We start from the raw sequence: 23,112 nt of genomic DNA on the forward strand, positions 1-23,112 counted from the left end.
ACATTATACTAGAATACTCTATACTGCATAGAGATTAGTATAATGCTTTGACTATAGAGGTCACTAGAATGTACTTAAGAGTGTAGATTGGTCACTAAAATGATGTGTATTTTATATCCATCACTAGAATGCTCCCTGTATTGTTTACATATTGGTCTGTATTGTACATAAATAACTACAATATTCTCTATAATGTACATAGGTCACTAGAATGCTCTCTTCATTGTATATTGGTCACTGAAATGATCCATATATTGTAAATCAGTCACTAGAATGTTCCCTGTAATGTATATCAGTCACTCGAATGCATCACATATTGCATAGATGTCAGCATACTGCTCTCTGTATTGTATAACGGTCACTAGAATAGCCTCTGCCTTCAATATTTTATCTGTTGCTGTGTGACGGACACCGGCTGTCACTTACCGGGGGGAGGAAGGAGGAAGCCAGAATCAGCAGCGGGCGCCGGGGACTGCACGAGGTGGGTCTGGAACACAGACGGCTGCGGCTCTCAAAGGGACGTGCGCGCCGTCCTGTGCAATTTAAAGGGGCATACTCACCAAAAGTGGCGTTATGTTTGGCACAAATTTTGAAGGCGCGGTCTATATAAGGGGGTACCTGAGTACGGCCCAGTAACAGGGTATAGGCTCCCAACCATACTCCAGCGTTCCTAGTGATCCTTACTGCTCATTCCTGGCTTTGTTGTTTGTGACCTGATTCCGTCTCACCCCTGGCACTGCTCTTGATATTCCGGTTTTGACCTTGGCTATTCACTGTGACCTGTTTACGTCTGATCCTTGGTACCGTCTTGCCTGTTTGGTTCCAAACCGGCTTGTCGAATACGCTGTACACTGTCATTGTATGCTGCTCTGTTCCAGAATACACCTGCGCCTGCATAAGGGAACCAAGTCTTAGGGCAGCGACCTGCATGTTGGGCGCACCTAAGTCCATACCTGCTTGCAGAGGACCCTGGCAAATACTGCCAGCACATTAGACTCCGTGCCTCAGTACTGGTTCTTGCCAATCCCAAAATACGGGCTAGCATCCTTTATCTATCCGTGAGTTGTGACATAATCAGGTTAGACTAGTAGGTGCTGTATTTGCATCTAACATTTGTATTCCTCAGGGAGAGCACCAAGAGAGTTCTTAGAATAAAGATAGAACAGGCCAAACATTATGGGTCTGAGGCAAAGATGGAATTAATTTGAACGTGTGTTGCCCCCAAACTGTGTACATAGAAAAATTGCATATATTTCCCTGTATGCAGAGTTGAATGTATAGTGTGACACGCCCTCCCCTTTGTGTAATGGTTATCGCCATTAGTATCCATTTGCAAAAGATACCCTCCAAACAGGTGTATTCACACTTACACCTAACTCTGTATAGCCTGCAGTCGTGTTAACAACACTGAGGGCAATCTGCACTTTGCCCCATTTAAGCGCCTTTGTAATGCATCAGCTGTAAGTGTAGATGCAATTGAAATGTGTAGGACTCTGGATCATGTGCTAATAGTTTGTACATGTGATCCACAAACAAGCAGACATTTGACCCTGGCATAAGAAATTATGTGTTACCTCAACTGTAATTAAAGCAACTAAATAGTGTGCTGGAATGAAAAGATGCAATTAAGCTGATGTGCTTCCAGCTAGGCTGCCTCATCGTAAATGCACCTCCAACTGCACATATGATGTTATGATTAGAGATGAGCGGGTTCAGATCTCAGAAATCCGAACCCACCCGAACTTAGGGGATCCGAGTCAGATCCAAGCCGGCTTGGGTTTTCCCGCCTGACTCGGATCTGAAAACAAGGCAAAACGTCATCATCCCGTTGTCGGATTCTCGTGGGTTTTGGATTGTATAAAAGGTCCCGCGATCACCGCCATTTTTCATTCTGGCTGTGGAGAGTGAAGAAGGAGGGAGCAGGGAGCTGTGCTGTGCTGCTGTGCATAGGGGCTGGCTACAGTTGTGTTGTCAGTCACTCAGGGGCTTCCTGCTTACTGTCCATAGGTGCTGGCTGTTGTCCATATAGGGGCTGGCTGGCTGTTGTGAGGTTGTCCTGTCCATAGGGGCTGGCTGGCTGTTGTCCATAATCCATATAGGGCTGGCTGGCTGTTGTCCTGTCCATAAGTGCTGGCTGGCTGTAGTCCATAGGGGCTGGCTGGCTGTTCTGCTGTGTTGTGTTGTCCAGGGGATGCTCTGTTAATCAGGGGTGCTCTTCACCCCCAGTGTGAAAAAATTAAAAAATATTTTTTAGATTTCTATGTGTTCATTAGCCATACTTAATATCAGCAACGTAGGTGTGCAGGTTTGCTGCCTGTGTCATTTATCAAAGGGCTGCTGCCTAATTCAGGGGTCCTCTCCCCCCCAAGTGCCCCCCCCAAATTAAAATAAATGTATTTTTTTTTTTTCCGTGTGTGTGTGTGTGTTAACAGTCCGCACTTATCCGCAATGTAGCTGCACTAGGGGTGTTGCCTTTGTCATTTATCAAGGGGTGCTGCCTCTTTCATGGGTGCTCTTCACCCCCAGTGAAAAACAATTTTTTGTGTGTGCATGTTAGTCACACTAATCAGCAAAGTAGGTGCGCAGGGGTGCTGTGCTGCCTGTGTCTCATTTATCAAGAGGCTGTTGCCTCGTTTGGGTGCTCTCCCTCCCAAGTGCCCCAAAAAATTAATTCAATCAATCTGTTTTTCTTTTGTGTGTGTGTGTGCGCGTTAGCCACATTTATCAGCAAGGTAGCTGCACAGGGATGCTGTCTGTGTCATTTATCAAGAGGCTGCTGCCTTGTTCGAATGCTCTCCCCCCAAGTGCCCCCCAAAAATTTATTAAATCAATCAATGTGTTTTTTTTTTTGTGTGTGTATGCACATTAGCCACACTTGCTGATGCCTCATTCGGTGCTCTCCCTCCCAAGTGCTCCCCCACCCAAATAATCAATCAATCAAAGTGTTTTTTTTTGTGTGTGTGCACGTTAGCCATAGCATCACAGACGCCTCTGCTGAGATTTGCATAAACATATTCAAAGGTGAACATAGAGGATATGGTTTAAAAAATGGAATAAAGCAGCTAAAACTGTGTTCTCTGATTATAGTGTCCCTACTCCCTACCCATGGCCCCTCTACCTGAATTTCAGTGAGTCAGAGGAGCAACTCCATGCAGCCATATTCCAGAGTGCAGCTGCTCCTCCTGTAGTCCAGGTCAGAAAATGTGTAGGTGGTGTGGTGATGATATGGACTAAAATGGAGCTCACATTCACTAAAGTGGACAGTGAATCCCCAATCTAACAGGTAGCGCAGCTGTAATTTATGCACAACACAAGATGGGATGACAATATAGGCTTGGGTGATGGTATAATCTGGGGTGATGTATACATTATCTTCTTCACACAATATTAATTTGTCCCGGCTGGAATCCACCGTTACAGGTGCCTTCTGGGGAAGTAGTCTCAGGCCGATCACTGACAAGGTTCCCGGCTGTGCTGAAAACTCTTTCTGAGTACACACTGGAAGGAGGGCAGCTCAAGTAAAGCAAAGGCAGTTTTGTATAAGGGCCTCAAAGGGGTATATTTACTAAAGTTTCTAAATATGAAAAGTGTTCATGTTGCCCATAGCGACCAATCAGATCCTGTCTATCATTTTATAGAATGCAAAAGAGAAATTATATTGATAACTACAATCTGATTGGTTGCTATGGGCAACATGAACACTTTTCATTTTTAGAAACTTTAGTAAATATACCCCCAAATTGCCTCTTTTTCCTGCCAGTAGTTATTTACATGTATCTCTTTCTCTTCAGATCTGTGTCCGTTGGGAAGAAAAAACAATGTCTTCATCCCTTCTGGGATGAAAATCCACTCCCAGCAAGCAGGCATGGTGCTCAACAATTCCCAAGAAAGACACAACGTAAGACTTACACCTTAAATCTGAAATGTTTAATTTAATGCTCTGTTCTGCTTGTTCAAAATATCTGATCTGGTTAAGTGGACAGTGGGAACAATGGCAGTTTGAAGGCCAATAACAATCTATGCTTTTTTTAATGCCCCTGTACAGGTTGGGAAATGCCTTTACGGAAGGTTTGCAAAGGATTATTTAAGTCAATTGTCAATTGAAAGCACTCTTCCTGGTCTCCTTCTGGGATGAAAATCCACTCCTAGCCACAGAAGCAAGCGCAGGATTCTCAAGAAAGACACAACGTAAAGCCTTAAATCAGGTCCTCGAGAGCTACGAACAGTTCACGTTTTCCAGACCACCTAGCTGGTGCACAGGTGTATTCATTACTCATCAACACATTTGGAAAGATCCACAGGTGGAGTTAATTATTTATTACACTTGTGATTCTGTGAGGAGACCTGGAAAACATACACTGTTGTTAGCTCTCGAGGACCAGAGTTGGCTACTCCTCCCTTTAATCATAGATCTTACGCCTGTCCACATATCTGTGCTGGTTAAGTGGCACTTTGAGGCCACTAACTAACTATGTTTTTTTAATGTCCCTGTACAGGTTGGGAAATGCTTTTTCATGTGGAAAGCTATACTAGATGTCTTCCTGGTCCCCTTTTGGGATGAGAAAATCCACTCCCAGCAGCAGCAGGCATGGCCCTCAAGGATTCTTCTGGGGCAAGGACTGATGTGAATGTGTCAAATATTTTTTTGTAAATGCCTCCTCCCCTCCCCTTCTCCCTCATTAAATTTACTACCAATCAAACCTTCCTGTCCCTGCCCTGCCTTCAACTACATACATACTCCAACTCCCTCAGGCCTATCTTGAATAATAAAAACATTTTCCTGATGTGCCATGTTGGAAGTTGAACTGCCATGTGTTTGTGCCGCCCACTGCTGCCACTTAGCTTAGTCAGCCAGCTAGCTTGGTGCAAATTTTGGGTCTAAACTGGATGAAAACAATATAGTGATCTTTGAGGTGGTCAAAATTGACTGAAAATTAGTGGAAATAAATGTTATTGAGGTTAATAATACTGTAGGAACAAAATCAGGCCCATTTTATGTGATTTTAGCTGTTTTTATGATTTTTTAAAGAAAAAAATCCAGATCCAAAACCGAAAAAACATAACACAGAGGTGAGGTTTTGGCAAAACCAATCCAGATCCAAAACCAGGGGAGATCCAGATCCAAAACCAAAACACGGGGGTCGGTGCACATCTCTAGTTATGATGTTACAGAAGAGGGGGCTAGGACCAGGAAGCTGTGCACTGGGTACATGCCATGCGGGTTTCATTTGGCTCTCCAGGCTGCAGGGAGCCATTCCAAGAAAAACACAGCTCTCCAGGCTGCAAGCAAAATACAGGCACCACCCGGGCAGTAATGGTGCCGCCCTCTCTGTCTTGCGCCCTGGGTGGTGTCACCGCTTACACACCCCTAGTTTTAGCCCTGGTAATCTGGGTAAATAAATTTCACTGATTTAAAAATGTAACTTTTCTTTTAGCCCAACTTCATTTGTTGATTGCACAGATTTCACTTTGACTTCAAAGCAGTAAATATTGTATTGATATCTTCCATAACTGTAAAAAAATATATACATAATAGCAAGTAAATTAAATATGTATATGCTTCTACAGTCACTGCAGAGCTACTTCTGTGCAAAATTAGAACAAAATTAGTGTCATTTACGTTTTAGGAGAATTCTACGTTAACTGTTCTGCAAACAGAACAGAATTTGCAGCAGTTGTTAAATTGTGCAATAGATTCCGTATCAGGAATATCCTGTTAGGATGAGAGTTCTATGGGGCCTATTCATCAACACTAAAATAACGTTTTTAAGGACATTTTCCTTAAATAACGTTATTTTGGTATTCATGTAGCCAGTGGCGGGCTGGGCCGGGGGGCAGGGTGACATCTGCCCCCCGGCCCGGTATAGTTTTAAGCATTTGGGGCCGGCCAGAGGGAAGACTGTCTGTCTCTGCCGGCTTCACACACATGTAGTCTGGGCAGCCTTGCTCAGTCCCTATGAAACAGCAGGCAGCCTGTATGCTCCGTCCCTGCCCGGTGCCAGACCCACCCCTTCTCCCAGACGGCTCTCCTCCCTTCCGCGCCCACTCTCTCCTTACCGATCTTCAAAGATGACACACGCGACAAGCAAAGCTATTAGAGAGCTCTGCCTCCAGCAGCCTACGCCTGTCCTCCCTCCGCACTGACACCTGCAAACCGCCGTTCTCCTGCCAGCAGGAGCGGAGCCATGAGCTGGGTCACTGAGCTGTGGGTGAGTGTGACCTTGTCTCCTGCACACCGGAGGAGTTTGTTTAATGTACCATAGTGGCTGTGCTAGTGAGCCGACCGGGTAAATCACCTCCTGGGAGTTGACTGTGGTAGTAGTGAAGTGCTGTGTGTGTTCCTGTGATCACGTGTTTTGTAGTGTGTTTTATAGTGTAGTGTAATGTGCTGTGTAGAGTACCTGTGCTGGCTTTGTCCTTACCTCAGGCTTCTGGTAAGGGCACGCACCTACATCCCCTCCTGTGGTCCCCAGCACAATGTGTGTCAAACTCTGCTATAACATTCCTTCAAGGGGGCAAGGCATGCCCCCAAATGAATGAAAACCTGGGTGTGCCATGAAAACAGGCTCCTAATGCCTCAGTTTAAAATAAATAAGGTGGGGGCACCTATACTCTTTCTGGCACAGGGCATCAAACTGTCTACTTATGGTGCAGGCTGGGCTGGGAGATAAGTCGTCATTTTGTCTCATCTCCCAAGAAGAGCGCAGTAAGGAGTAGCAGGACTTAACAGCATAGCAAAGCCGCAGAAACAGAGCCGGAAACTGAAGGGACTGTATCAGCAGGATTAGAGTGAGTACTTGTACTGGGCTGCCCCCATAGATCTGAGGTGTCACTGTAAATGGATTTTTTTATCGGATAAAAAGCAGGGGTAGGGTATGAGAGACCGGCAGTCGGGATGCTGGCTGTCAAAAGACCGACAGCAGCATCTCGATGCTCAGAATACAGACAGGGTCTAGGTAAGTATCCTAACCCTCATATCTTACATCCTAACCCTACCTCCCCCTGCAACCTAACCCTAACCCTCCCTGTTAGTTCCTAAACCTAACCCTCCCCCCTTAGTGCCTAACATTAAACCCCCCTGGTAGTGCCTAACCCCCCCCCGCAGTGGTCCATAACCCACCCTGGGGGGTGCGAAACCCTAACTTCCCACCCCTGCAGCCTAACCCTAACCCCCCATACAGCTAACCGCTAACCCGGGCCGCTATACTTACTATCGGGATGCTGGCTGTTGGGAGTCTTACCTGATGTTGAGATTCCGGCGCCGTTGTTGTTGCCGCAGGTCGGTACACTGGCACCAGGATTTAATCCGCCGGCATCCTGATCATATGTAAACTGACTACATCCCAAATGCAGTTCTGGGACATAATAATTATAATTGAGGTGGTTGTCAGGTCTGAGGGTGGATGGTGAGCTTGTGCAATGCTGTGTCATGATTTAGTTCACTAGGAGAAGGGGGTGGGTTGCTAGGTCAGGGGTGGGAGAAGTTTTGGGACATGACTTTAATTGCGAGAATAGAAGGGTATCACGTTTCAGAAGGATAATAATTGAGGAAAGGGGGAAACGGTCAGGTCTGGGTTATGCTTGCAATTGAGGGAGGGGGGGTTGTCCGGTTTGGGGGTATGATTATATTTGAGGAAGGAAGAGGACTGTCAGTTCTGGGGTCTGATTTTAAATAAGAGTGGAGCGGCATGTCAGATGTTGGAACTCATTTTCTAATAAAGAAGGGGGAAGGTCAGATCTGGGATCTACTTGTAAATGTGAAAAAAAACATTGGGAATCATTTTTTTATTTATTTTACCAATATTAATTGGTCCCCAATTTTTCTGAAATCGTTTGGTATATTTGTGGTAGATTGTTTGTTTTGAGGGTTAAATAAATATATGTTTTAATGCCAAGTTAGTAATAGTCTTATTTATTTTCACCTATAGAGTTGTATTTTATTAACTACGTATATTAATCATACTTTTTATGATGTGTCTAGGGGCCCTATTTACTGCAATCCCCATTTAAAATGCGGTTGTAGTGTGATATGTTCACCTAAATTTGCATTGCGAAATTAGGAAATATCATGGGGATTTATTAAAAATCCCTTGTAGGAACAGTGCTTGCGATAAAGCTCTGTCCCTACGAATCCCATCCGCAATCTTCTCACTCAATTTTTTGCAAAAAATACAGTAAGAAGGTGCCTGCACATGTACCAACGAGCTCACAATACCCCCGCGAACGCGATCCCCTCGCCCTCACGTTCACTTCCCTTTGGTGATCGTTGCTCCGGTGATGTCGTCTGGGGCTCTGGGCAGCTGGTCTCTCGGCTCTTGCACTATGACCCTGGTCAGCTGTTTTATGCAGCAGCTGACATGGGTCACAGTGCTGGAGCTGGGAGACCAGCTGCCCAGAGCCCTAGAGGACATCACAGGAGCACCGATCACAGGTCCCTAGATGCAGGTACTGTAAGTTTTATTAAGTATTTTTATTTTTTTGCAGTGATCACTGGGCCCGGCTCCCAGCTCTGCTCTGCCTGTTAGAGCAGGGCAGGAATCTGGGAATCGGGGGAAAGCCTGGATAACGCCATCTCCAGGTGGTGTTATTATCACAGGACTTCCCCAGGTATTTTTTCACAATTTATCTTTAGTTACTCTGGCCAGATAACATTTCCCATTACTATTATGGGAAATGTGATCTGCTTACTAAAAAAAAATGCTAATTAGTGCTTGGAAGAGAAATGTATGACTTTACCTCTAACTGCCCTTTAGTACATCTGTGTGATACTTAAATATCGTGAAACGGTGGTGAAAACACCTGTTTTCACAATATTTTAGTAAAAATATGTTGATAAATAGGCCCCTCGGTGTGTGACAAGTACCAGCACTCACATTTGCATGTAGATTTTAAGTAGTATTGTTTGTAAGAGATGTCCAGTTTCTCTCTCTGGGTTAAGCGGATTTGGGCATATATGCTCCCACTTTGCATGTATGGGAAAAACTTGAATATTCTCCCCTACGCACAGCTGTCTACATCCTGTGGTACAATTACCTTTATCCATATGTTTGGTTTGCTACGAATCATCTACATTGTGCATCAGCCTATACAAAAGATGCGCGTGGTAAAAGACATATTTTTACACTTACAACCAACTCTGTGGCTGCAGCGGTCACCATGCTCTCACTGAGCTTCATCTACATGAAATTGCCTATTACAGCCCAGTTACTCCTATGCAGCCATGAGTGGAGATGTGCTTGGAATGCGTGCAACTCTGTATCACTTGTAATTACAAATGCCTGGTTCATGCCCATTTTTCCATTGCTGAGAGTGTTTATGGAAAGCTAGGGCCACTTGCTTGCAATTGCCCCCCAGGCTAAAAGTTGCCAGCCAGCCCCTGCATGTAGCCACTTAGCACAGGAGATATCACAGATATCTCCTTGCTAAGTTCCCCTGCGTTAATTTCCACACTCCCCATACATTAGTATATTAGTACATTAGTATGGGGATGTGGAAATTATGGTATTCATCAAATTCCGAAAATTATAAATTTTTGGAATTTGATGCAGTTACTATTCGCCACTGTGAGGTGGCGAATAGCAGGTGAAACTTACCTGTATCCGCGTGTGCAGGTCCCCCGACGAGTCCTTCCGGTGCTCTGCTCCGTCCTCAGGCTCCGGAGGCTGGTCGGACATGTGTGCTCCCCAGCAGAGCACAAGAAAGTTTAGACAAAAAAAAAAAAATTTATTTTTTTTTCTAATCTGTAATATAGTCTACTGAGAAACCACATGACAGACCAGCAGGACGGAGCCGGAGGCTGCTGCGCGGACAGGTAAGTCAGGGGGGTACACAAACTTAACGCATCTGTAGGCAGTGCTGTGCATGCGCTGGTTTTACAGATGTAACTGCGCATGCGCAGCACTGTTTCCAGATGCGATTAGGTAGTGTAGGCAGGGAAAAGTATCTATTTCCCGAAAAGCTGTCATCGCAAAAATGCAGTGGCGTAACTAGGGCAGGGCGAGCGGGGTTCATGCCCTGGGCGCCGTTGGACCAGCGGCGCGGGGGGGGGCGCCGCCGGCCACGGTACCGGCCCGCCCGCCCTAGATAGCCAGTGTAGCGCCGACCGCAATGAGTGCGGTCAGCGCTACACATTTGCACAGGACCGGCGCTAGGCTTCCAGCACCGGTCCTGTGCTGCACGCCTGAGCCCGTTCCCTCCCCCTGAGCACTTGCCCAATAGCGCCAGGAGGCGGTCTCAGGCTGTGCATAACACACGCATCGCCGCCAGCGCTGGCGGCGATGCGTGTGTTAAACAGCAGCCAATGAGAGTCAGATAGACTCTCATTGACTGCTGCAGCACCCACTGCAAGAGCCGGACTTCCGTCCGGCTCCTGCAGTGGGTAATGGGACTGACGTCATGACGTCAGTCCCATAATGCTGAGCGCGCCAGCCCGGGCGGACTGGAGGGCGGGAGCGGCATCGCGGACAGGAGCAGCGTGGAATCAGGTAAGTATATTTTTATATATATTTATTTATTTTTAAACCTATCTGCACAACGGGGGAGGGGCTGGCTACTACTGGGGGGGACATCTACTGGGGGTGCCATTGGGAGGACCTCTACTGGGTAACTAGGGCAGGGCGAGCGGGGTTCATGCCCTGGGCGCCGTTGGACCAGCGGCGCGGGGGGGGGCGCCGCCGGCCACGGTACCGGCCCGCCCGCCCTAGATAGCCAGTGTAGCGCCGACCGCAATGAGTGCGGTCAGCGCTACACATTTGCACAGGACCGGCGCTAGGCTTCCAGCACCGGTCCTGTGCTGCACGCCTGAGCCCGTTCCCTCCCCCTGAGCACTTGCCCAATAGCGCCAGGAGGCGGTCTCAGGCTGTGCATAACACACGCATCGCCGCCAGCGCTGGCGGCGATGCGTGTGTTAAACAGCAGCCAATGAGAGTCAGATAGACTCTCATTGACTGCTGCAGCACCCACTGCAAGAGCCGGACTTCCGTCCGGCTCCTGCAGTGGGTAATGGGACTGACGTCATGACGTCAGTCCCATAATGCTGAGCGCGCCAGCCCGGGCGGACTGGAGGGCGGGAGCGGCATCGCGGACAGGAGCAGCGTGGAATCAGGTAAGTATATTTTTATATATATTTATTTATTTTTAAACCTATCTGCACAACGGGGGAGGGGCTGGCTACTACTGGGGGGGACATCTACTGGGGGTGCCATTGGGAGGACCTCTACTGGGGGGGCTACTCTACTGGGGACTACTACTTGGGGGGGGACTACAACTGGGGGCATTCTAAAAGGGGCCTAGTATTACTAGAGGCACTGCACTCGGGGGACCACTACAGGGACCACTGGATAGGGGGGGTTACTACTGGGAGCCTGCATCATGGGGACCACTACTGGGGGCACTGCATGGGAGGGGGGGGACACTACTGCTGGGGGCACTATATAAGGGGCTTACTGCTAGGGGCACTGCGGGGACCACTACAGGGGGCACTAGATAGGGGGGATCACTACAGGGTGCCTGCATAAGAGGACCACTACTGGGAAAACTGCATGGGGGGGCCTACTGCTGGGGGCACTATATAAAAGGGCACTGCATAAGGGGATACCGCTACTGGGCGCACTGCATTGTGGGGACTGCTACTGTGGGCACTGCATAAGGGGGAACACTACGTGGGGCACTGCATTTGGGGGGGCCACTACTGGGGGTACTGAGTAAGGGGAACTAATTGGGGGCTGTATAAGACGGACCACTACTGGGGATACTGTATAAGGGGCACTACTATGGGCCTGCTTGAGAGGGACCACAACTGCATACTGGGGGTACTGTATAAGGGGTACTACTGGGGTTAAGGTGCATATGGATAGGAATGTTCAGTTTGAAAATAAAGGGGTGTGTCATGTTGACACGCCCCATTTTTAAGTGACCACGCCCATCTTTTTTGCCGCGCGCGCGCGCCTTTGGCGCGTGCACATGGGGTTGGGGGCTCCCTTTTCAAATTTGCCCTGGGCTCCAAATACCCTAGTTACGCCACTGCAAAAATGACAGCTTTTCGGAATAGATACTTATGGAGAGGTGAAATGATGAATTCCACCTATAATTAGCTAGAACTCCATGAGAGTTCTAAAGCTAATTATCTCCAGAGAATTTTTAGGTTTATTGAATAGGCCCCTGTGTCTGTATTTCTTCACAAATACTGTCCACATCTAGGAGTATATTTAGTAAAGTGCAGGTTTACAAAATTTTAGATGTTGCCCATAGCAACCAATCAGATTTTAGCTATATTTTCTAGAAGGTACTAGAAAAATGTTAACTAGAATCTGATTGGTTGCTATGGGCAATATTGCCACTTTTGTAAACCTGTACTTTAGTCAATATACCCCCTACTCTTCAAGGACAAACTGTCTGGGCATCTGCTGGGAACACGCACAGTTTACTATTTAAATGAGAAATCAGTTTAAATGCTTCATGTGTGCTTATACACTTTATTTGTGTTGTTACAGTGTGCGATTTCTTTTTAGCTAAATTAAGTTTTTGGGTCTGTGTTGTGTTAGACAAATGTATTCCACACGATTTTAATTACCCAGGATACTTGTTATTTTCATATGGCTCTTTCAACAGCGAGGCTTTTTGTTTGCTCCCAATATACGTACTCACTGTAAATTATGTTTACACTCCATCTAATCTCATTGAAAGCTTCCCTCATATCACTTCTCCATACTGATGACGTTTCTATCCTGTTCATCTGCATTCTATTATCTTATTATTGTTTTATTCTCTCATTATTCTTTGTTGTTCTCTGTTTTGTTTTCATCTCCATACTACTGAGGCCTACTGTATGTTGGCTATAAACTGTCTAGAGGTTGACATCCGCAGTTTACCTCTAAGACTTATCACAACTTTAACATCTTGTCTGAAATAAATACATGGGCAACAGGAGTTCGAATTAATTAAAGTGAAATGTATTTTGAATTTAATAAATTGAATTGAAATTAATCAAGCTACTGTACTGTTCTTTCTGCCAAAGCAAGGCAACTCAAGCCGTTACCCACCACCAAAAAACCTAAACTAAACCGACTCCAAAACCCCTCTGAACAAAGCTTCCACAAACAAAAACAACCCTTCATATGTCAGATGCATAAAATTAGGCCTAATGCGCATCCTTGAACTCTATCATCCTATGCACCACCACCACCAGTGGACAGCACGGAATGTGCCACTGCAGAATTCACCTTGCGCCTGGCTTCCTCCATCAGTCCACCTGGTTTGAAGGAACGCCACTTACCATGAGGATTTATTGCTGACCAAACTAATTTACAAAAAGGCCAGACATGATGTAATAATTAAAAATCATGAACAATAGCCCACCTGAGGTCCAAGGAAGTATTATGACATAAGTCGTTCCTTCCAAGATGTAGCACTAACACTTTAGGCTGACCAAACCTTCGCACAGCATCCCCTTTAACTCATCCAACAACATGCTCTGAAACTGAAGCCAATGAACTCTATGAAAAAGAAACAAAGTAATTAGTATCCTGAGCTGCAAATGATGCAGCCAAATAAACAAACGAATGGCCAACAATCCAAATAATACAGTAAAAACATAAAACAATTATAGATATCATACCCAACAAACAGTCATTCAAAAATACCTACACCCTCAAACAGAACAACATAAACCACAAACACAATGTTAGTGGCCAGCACAAGCATGGTGACCAGACCGGAGTTAAAAACAAAAAACCTACAAGGATGATACATAGAGTTTAAAATTAAATTACATGATGCCTCTGTAGGTAAAATAAAACCCCTGCATAGCAGCAAGTAGTCTAAACCCTGGTTAGCATGCTGAAAAAATACTAGCGATCACCTTACCTGGCCACACGTACCGACGAAAAGTGGTGCGACTTCCACCGACCCAGAGCTTGAATCTCTGATGGGAAAAAAACAAGCATGGCAGCGGAAGTGGCATACCCAATTTGGAATGAATATGTACCAAGAGGTAAAAGAGGAGAGTTGAGTCCGCCGTTCGTGCCGGCACCACTAATTAACTTAAACGAAACACGCTGCTAAAAAGCCGTAGCAAATGCAAGCTTAAACAGACAGAGTTCAAAGTAGGGATGTGCAGGCTCGGATAGGTTCGAGTTTGCACGTGGAGTTCGGATTTTTCCCTCCAAAAAAACGGAACTCAGAAAGAGGCAAAACGTCATCTTACATGGACGAACATCATCATTCCTGGACTTTTGTCCAGGAATGATGATGTTCGTCCATGTAAGATGACGTTTTGCCTCTTTCTGAGTGCCGTTTTTTTGGGGGGAAAAATCCGAACTCCACGTGCAAACTCGAACCTATCCGAGCCTGCACATCCCTAGTTCAAAGACAGAAAAAACACACTCTCAACTGCCATCAATACAGTAGGTGTAGCAGTATAGATAAGTATCAATAGAGCTTTGCTTGTCTTCCAAAACTGGCTTGGCCCTAACCCAACCTTGAGGACCCAAGAGACCAAAAAACTTATCGAGTCATGCCGGCCAACAGATTTGAGAAGAATGCTACACCCGCGAGTCTCTTACACATGGTAGACAATGAACAATGCAAAACAAATGATGACCATATAAAAGAGTACATCAACTGATGCTGACTCTAACCTGTATTCGCAGAGGAGAGTCAATATTGTTCCCATTTATGCCAAACATCCTTATAGAAACGCAGAGTCCCCAGGGCAACTGAACATAGTGCTACATATGTGTCCACATATACCTTTCCTAAAATATAGCCATTTGGCCAAATTTGGCATGCCATGGACTCTGTGACTCTTTAATCTGCTGCTTTATACACATTATTTTACAGCAAAAACAAATTGGGATTTTTTCACTACTCGTAGAGCGTCTTAGCCGTGCTAAGCATCTCGTGCCAATTGAAGCAAAAAAGGAAAAGCATGTGAGGACACATCTGTATTTCCTCCAGTCTGGCCTGATGACCTGCCAAACATAAGACGGACATGCATCACCGATCAGGATGGCCCGTGGTGCCAACTCTCTAAATTTAACCCAATTAAACCTAAAGGGAGCATCCACAATCACATTTTCCACCCCTGGGACATGTTTAGCCTGAAATCTGAAATTGAAAACTAAACAAAGCAACACCAATCTAGCAAGCAACTGGGCCGCAGGTAATAATGATGCCGCTGCTGGTTATGACCTGGACAACTCTGAGGTTATCACGGCAGAACACTATGCTAATCACTCCAAAACTCAAGGGCCACCACAATTGGGAAAAGTTTGAGGAGGACTAAATGCCTAGCTTGCTCTGTGAAAAGTAGACGCGAGGAGTCTGCAGGTCCACTTCAGTGAAAATCGTCAAGCTAATGAACCACACCGACTTCCCCTGCACCAGCAGACACACAAATCTATGTGCTAAATAAAGAAAGAACAATATATGGAACATTCAATAGGCAAACACTTGTCTATTAAATATTTACAGTACCCTGTAAAGAGAACTCCATAAAACGGAAAAAATATGGATGTAAGGAAAAAGGCGAAAAGTTGACTCAACATCAATCTTAGCAAGTAGGGCAGATTTGCCAAAAGATCTAACAAGATCCACAGCATTGTCAAATGACTGATATTTGACCCTAGCTAATTCCGTCCAAATTGCGTCATTGACAGAACTTCCAACCAGAAAAGTTTGGGTGTCGAATCTGATGATATTTACTCTGGCCCCTCCTCAGAACCACCCCAAATGGAGAAAGCACAAGGTCCGCCAAAAGAGGAGAAGCAAAAGGGTCGGCCGCCTGCCCCAAAACCACCTCCTTTATTACCATCTCCAGAACGTTATGCGACAGATCAAAAGCAGAGCTAAAATTACAAGAAGTACTTGATGAAATATGACCTCGAATAGGAAAGTGGAAGTCCTGTAAAAAACTTGTGTGCAAAAATTCTGCCTCACTCCTCATTGGATACCTAGCAAGCAATCTGTACAATGGCCAGAGGCAGATAGGATATGGTACCTTATTAATCTCCACCCCCCACACTTTCCCCACCCCGGCTGGCATTCTGGAAGTGGTAGTATCACCCGTCCTGACAATCTTTGATGGGTGCTGTCCACCGCAACAGAGACAAACATGACGAAAGCGACACCACGCACCAAGCCGACAAACTGCATCACTGAAATCAAAGCAACGGATCTGCATACCACCAGCCACAAAGCGAGGACCAGCATTAACCTTATGAGGTGTCGCAGTGGGCGTGGACCCCAATGATGGTTGTAGCAACCTCCAGGAAAACCTCTATGTCCTTACACCCAAAATCTATGACGGCTAATCCCGATTGCTTCCTATGGAATTCCTTGTCATATATGCGCCACATAGTTCCCCTATTGAGATGAAACATCCCATATATCATGTGCAAATATTTAAGCATATTGGGATGTCCAGCCGGCCTGGGGGCCTATTCATCAACACTAAAATAAAGTTTTTAAGGACATTTTCCTTAAATAACGTTATTTTGGTATTCATGTAGCCACTTAGCACAGGAGATATCACAGATATCTCCTTGCTAAGTTCCCCTGCGTTAATTTCCACACTCCCCATACATTAGTATGGGGATGTGGAAATTGTGGTATTCATCAAATTCCGAAAATTATAAATTTTTGGAATTTGATGCAGTTACTATTCGCCACTGTGAGGTGGCGAATAGCAGGTGAAACTTACCTGTATCCGCGTGTGCAGGTCCCCCGACGAGTCCCTCCGGCGCTCTGCTCCGTCCTCAGGCTCCGGAGGCTGGTCGGACATGTGTGCTCCCCAGCAGAGCACAAGAAAGTTTAGAGAAAAAAAAAATATATATTTTTTTCTAATCTGTCATGTGGTCTGCTTGGAAACCACATGACAGACCAGCAGGACGGAGCCGGAGGCTGCTGCGCGGACAGGTAAGTTGGGGGGGGGGGGGAGGAAGGTGGGGGGAGGGGGGTGGGGGGGTACGAAACTTAACGCATCTGTAGGCAGTGCTGCGCATGCGCTGGTTTTACAGATGTAACAGCGCATGCGCAGCACTGTTTCCAGAAGCGATAAGGTAGTGTAGGCAGGGAAAAGTATCTATTTCCCGAAAAGCTGTCATCGCAAAAATGACAGCTTTTCGGAATAGATACTTATGGAGAGGTGGAATGATGAATTCCACCTATAATTAGCTAGAACTCCATGAGAGTTCTAAAGCTAATTATCTCCAGAGAATTTTTAGGTTTAATGAATAGGCCCCCAGGTCTCTAAATAGCATACAACAAAAGTATACATTCCTACAAGCCAATTATGGTAAAACCGGAATGTGTCAAAGCCAATGCCGCCCTTCCACTCCTTTTTGGACTTCATCATCAACATAAAAATGTCCACAAATTTCCCTTTCGCAATGCGCTCATACATGCTCCAACACAATCCATGTAAATAAGCTGCGGAGTCGCAATGTACAACCCCACAACTAGACAGAGTCCTGGCAACAGAACAGCTAGCACTGTCAGAACAGAACCTGCGCGACCGGCACTGAGATTTGCATTTAGCTTGCTAAGCCTGCCTGGGGCAGATACAGATGAGGACGAAGGGTGGTCAGTTGAAGAGGATGAGAGTAAAACAACAGATTTAGCCAGGCCTGTCCCAACCTATGGTGGCTCACCTGAAGGCCCAGACAACACAACCCCAACACAAACCAATGGGGTCCCCCCATATTCAGCAGTTGACACACCAGCAACAGAACCTGCAGAGGCCAAAATGGAGCCAGTGCCGCTGGGACAACCCTTTGAACTCCGCTAGTGAGCAATGGAACTGCAGGAGCAGTTAAGTCTAAAGCACGTGAAAGCCAGCTAGTAAAAGGGGCAAGTGCCTCCTGCAACTGCGCTGAGAAATAAGATCCTGAAGAACAGTACCAATGCGCCTGTCAATGTAACCATAGCATTGGCGGCTGCTCAAGGATCTGGAGCAGCTGGAGACTGAACCAGCTGTGAAACCACAGGTGGTAGGATCACCTGCTGCTCATTAGAGAACATCGCTGACTGTGGGGGGATGGTAATTGCTGTACACTGGGTGACAAAGGACCCTGTGACAAATATGCAAAAAAAATCTGCAACTGATGCAGCTGCATGCGCCACACCTGCTGCATCAAGGGGGGTCCACTTTACCCACTGCTGCAGATGGCACAATGTAAGAGGCAGCATTCACCCCAGCCACATCTCACTAAACAAAGGAGCACACACTCCCTCTGATTAACAACACTACTGTGTTATCACAATGCAGCATCATAGCTGCAGGTTGCCCCTGGGAAACGTCACTTGCAGCTTACAAGAGGCGGGCCTGTAAAGACAGCTGCAGTTCATTGGCTGCTATACAGGGAGCCAAGCACTGCACCCCAAGGCCATGCCCGCCGTTTAAGCCCTGCCGTGACCAACGGGTCAAATCAGCAGGGAGCGAAAGAGCCAGGCCTGCCAATGCTGCAGCTGCCAGTAGCCATTACAGAAAACCCAGTGGCGGAGATGGACGAGATCTCTGACCTTGTTGCCGCCATTTTAGCTGCTGCTGTCGCCACTTTGGAGCAGGGGAACACGCTCACAGTGGTGGCATGAGCTGCGTCCCTCAACAGCAGCCAAAGAGATGGTGCAGGCTGTCAAGCCACGGCCTAGAGGCAGAAGCGAGCACTGCAGCGAGGGGCGCTGAGTCCTATCCTCGCTGGATGCGGGGGGATTAAAGCCATGGTGGGGAAAAATTACAGGATAAAACAATGTGAAAGAACCATTGGAGAGTAGGAAGGAATATAACAGCATATAGCTACAGTAGAAATGTGAAGCATAAATAAAGAAAATAAAGAAGTAGGAAGCTAGAGAATGTGAAAAAGAGATAAAAGAATAGGGAACAAGATAGAAAGGAGAATAGTGGAGGAATAGAAGGAAGCAAACAACAAAATGCAATGTTTATAAGTACACTGAGCACACTACAGTACACTTCCCTGTCTCCTGGGCTGGATAATGCTGGAAGCACAGAGACTGCTCCTACAACCTCGGGGTTTAACCCTGCACAGGCAGATTATCACTGACTTACGCTATCCCTCAGGCAGGGGTGTATCTAGGGGTCTGCGCCCCTGGCAAAATAATGGACTAGTGCCCCCCTCCCTCCAAATTTTCTGAATAATTATATTCTGTCTCCCCAGGTATCCCCCTTCATTCTCCACAGCTTTTCCCCCTTCTCTCTCCCCAGCCAACTCTTTTTTGTGTCCCCAGGCATCCCCCATCTACTCCTCCCCCCATATCCAGCCCCCGCAGCCCACACAGATACTTACCGTATCTTCCTGCTGTGGTGTGCTGTGGCTGTGGCAGGCTCCTCAGTGAGTACAGCAATGCGCCGCGCGTGAAGTCATGCGCGCCTTGTGTAAAAAAAAAACTTTATTAGTCAGCTGCTCTGCGCTCAGCTCCTCCACAGAGGACGAGGAATAGGAGGACGCAGCTCCAGCCCTTGTGCCCTGGCACACAACGGGGCTCAAGCTATCAGAGTCCCGGGTCAGAGCCATGCCGCTGCCCTCCTCCCAACACTCCCTCCCCGGGCATCCAATCTCTGGGTCCTGCAGTATACCCACACAGGCTCCCTTGCCTGAGAACACCCCTGTCTCTGCTCTGTCCCCCTTGGAGGCAGCCGCAGCATCGTGGGCCTGGCCTAGCACCCTCAGTGCCCCAGACGAGCCTCCCCCCAGCCAGTGCAGGCGGGTGGCTACAGGGGCGTATCTACCCCGTAGCTGCAGGTGACACCACTGGGGGGCACCCCCTTTGGCCGCCGCCCCTGGCGAGTGCCATCCAATGGGTAGATACGCCCCTGCCTTCAGGCAAACACGGCACATGGATAGCTCAGTTCAGGGGGCAGCTTAGTTAATGTTATTTTTTACTTTTGCCTTACTTTTGTGTGCTTGGTCTATAGATCAACGACTGAGTTTTCTTTACAAACATAGGGATCAATCCTATTATGTGCGAGGGGTGCGAGTTGCCGTCGCTGGCATTTTAACGCTGTTGCAATGGACCGGCACCCTTTGCGGCCCGCTCCAAGACAGAATTCGCTGAAATTTTGCTCGGAGCCCTATGGAGCTGCGAGCAAAGTTCTGCGAATCCGGGCTGCTGTAAAGTACGACCATTGCCGCATTGACTAGATCATCATCATGGCTAATAGGATTGACCCATAGTGGAGAATGGAGTATTGAATAGGTAATTATTGTTGTAATTATTATTATTAATAATAATAATACAGGTTGAGCCTCCCATATCCAAAATGCTTGGGACCAGTGGTATTTTGGATAACGGAATATTGCGTATTTTGGAATATTTGCATATCATAATGATATATCTTGGGAATGGGACCCCAATATACACACAGACTGCATTTATGTATCAAATACACCTTATACACACAGCCTGAAGGTCATTTTATACAATATTTTTAATAATTTGTGCCTTAGACAAAGTTTGTGTACATTGAACCATCAAAAATCAAAGGTTTCACTATCTCAGTCATGCCAAAATGATTCCGTATTTCGGAATATTTGGATATGGGAGACTCAACCTGTAATAATAATAATAATAAGAAGAAGAATGGTATTAGCAGTTATTTATATAAAATCAACATGTTACACAGCACTCTACAGAGAATATTTAAGCAGTCACCAGAGGCATGAGTGAGCGTGAGTGGAGCAGATGGAGTCTATGCTCCCAGCTGGGATTTTAAGAGAATTGCATCAATCCCCATATGTGCACAAATCAGAATCACAGTTTTATACCATAGGTGGCGGGGCCTAATGATGTAAGGTACCTGACCCCGCCCCCAGCAAAAACCTCCAGTCCTATGGGGGCGACATCTCAGGCTCTCAAAGTGGAAGTGGTAGTGTGTGCATGTGTATGTGTTCTTCTATGTAACTAATATACTGTATGCTGCTGCAACACAGTGATGTGCTGCACTCACTGGTAAATCCACATTTCCTCTCTCACTTCCACCTCAACTTAAAATTACTAATTATCATTATGCGGGCAGGATTCCTACATGTACATAGCTAATAGCTAGTGCTTGTAGAAAGAAGAGCAAAGGTTGATTATCTACCACCATGTAAAGATCAGAAGCTTTTCGTAGCTTAGTAAATGGGGTCACATCACAGGCCTGATTAAGAAAGGTTTGTCAAATGTATGAGATTTATCTCTGAATCTGTTTCCACATGATTTTCGGGATAAATTACCTTAATAAATACATGGGCAAACACAGGGGTTTTTTGGTTGCCTGGAAACCCCTCTCCCCAGTCACACCATGACCACAATAGAAATAGTAATGTAATAAAATGTTACTTAGTGCTGCATGTTCTGCTCAGTATCACAAATACATACCTCCCAACTGTCCCAAATCCAGCGGGACAGTCCCATTTTTCTGGGGCTGTCCCGCTGTCTCACCCGTGGGCTGCAGTGTCCCGAGATGGGCGGGAAGTTGGGGAGAGCACATACCTCTGCTATGTGTGCAGGAAGGAGAACAGATGCCATGCGCACAGCATCTGTTCTCATGTGTTAGGACAGCCTGCGGGCTGCATGGCGAAAATGGGGGAAGCCACGAGGCTCCACCCTGTTTTCAGTAGACTCCGCCTCTTTTGCATAAGCACGCCCCCTTTTCGGCCGCGAACGCCTTCGCCGCGCGACCTGTCCCTCGTTGGGAGGATGAAAAGTTGGGAGTTATGCACATAAAATAATGAGCACCACGTGTGGATCTTTTAACATGTGTCAGCCAATAAAAAATACACATGTGCAGCAACTAGGAGATCTGGAAAACATGCACTGTTAGGGGTGCACTGCTATAGACCATCAATAGGGTTATTTATTAATTCTTTATGATAATACATTTACCAGTGCATAATGAGACCGATATGTACATATATGTCAGGGCAGTGCTAGGTTCTTCTGCTGCTCCTCCAGTCTCCCGTTTTGAGCATATGTGAATTAAATTTTTCTAATTACTTATATACTGTATTGTAATTAAAATGTTTACTAAATTCATAAATAATAATCACCCACTAATTGAAAGTCTAAAATAAAATGATAATTGAAAATGCAAATACTCATTGATATTTCTTACAATTGCTACCATGGGAAATGACAAATTCTAGTCTATTCAGAACTATGATTCTCATATCAAACCTTTGCTCAGTTCATAAAAGTAATCTCTTGAATTTACTTAAACTAACAATTGCAGAAATATATGTCCACATACTGTACATCTATCCTCCATGCGCTACAAGTCGCATTACACATAACGCGTGAGCGCAGTGCAACTCGGTAGCACCAAGCGTATTTTTGTGCGACGCATATAGGATGCTTCTGCTGATTAAAATGATATGCAGCATGCCTATATTCTCTGAGTAAGTGCGGGTGTATCTGCATGCGAAATGCTACGTTACAGTGTCAGCGGCAGTGACACTGTAATGTAGCATTTCGCATGCGAATAAGATGCATTGTAAGGAAAAAAGTTGTGCAAAAAGACACTCCATGCTACCGAGATGCACCATGGCATGGCACCACTAGAAGGGCTGTTTAATGGGCTAGATGTATGTTAACACATTTGTATTTGAAGGCCCTATAGCAAAACTTTTGTAAGGGTCCCTATGTACAACCCAATGGTGAAAATGTAAAGAACACATGTAACTTAGACAAGGAAGACGGGCGCCCCTCAGCTCTGTGCCCTGTAGCAGCTATACCCCTTGCACCTATGGTAGTTAAGCTAATGCAATTCATTGAAACTATAGAAGAAAATATTCATTCACTGGGTCAAAGGATTTTATTGGGAACACATACATGAATATTGATTTTTTTTTTAGTCTAGAAAACACAGGGCCTGACTCAGCAAGGATCGCTGATGCGATTGTGGCAGCAAGCATATACGCAGTTCTGCTGCGAAATTGTGCAAATGACTGCGATCGCAATGCCTCTGCAGCACAATATAAAGATGCCCACTTCCCTTCACTCACATCCGTAATACCTTGCAAGTCTGCGAAAACATCGGTACCATCGGAGACCCACACAAAATTAAGGCAGGTCAGACCGCACTCACAAACTGCTAAATTTCCTGTCGGTATCTAG

The 23,112-nt window shown here is 46.1% G+C and overlaps 1 protein-coding gene across 2 annotated transcripts in view; it reads right to left on the reverse strand.

The window, feature by feature from the left end:
- Positions 1-23,112, reverse strand: part of HTR1F (5-hydroxytryptamine receptor 1F) — a 358,823-nt gene that overhangs the window by 119,433 nt on the left and 216,278 nt on the right. The window contains exon 3 of one of the 2 annotated variants that reach the window (XM_088442042.1): positions 13,357-13,493. The exons of the other annotated variant lie outside the window; for it this stretch is intronic. The gene's annotated coding sequence lies outside the window, so the exon portion shown is untranslated. The remainder of the gene's footprint in view (positions 1-13,356; positions 13,494-23,112) is intronic. 2 annotated transcript variants of the gene reach the window in all.

Source organism: Taudactylus pleione, unplaced genomic scaffold (assembly GCF_031769625.1).
Source record: "Taudactylus pleione unplaced genomic scaffold, aTauple2 ptg000303l, whole genome shotgun sequence".
Taxonomy (NCBI): Eukaryota; Metazoa; Chordata; class Amphibia; order Anura; family Myobatrachidae; genus Taudactylus; species Taudactylus pleione.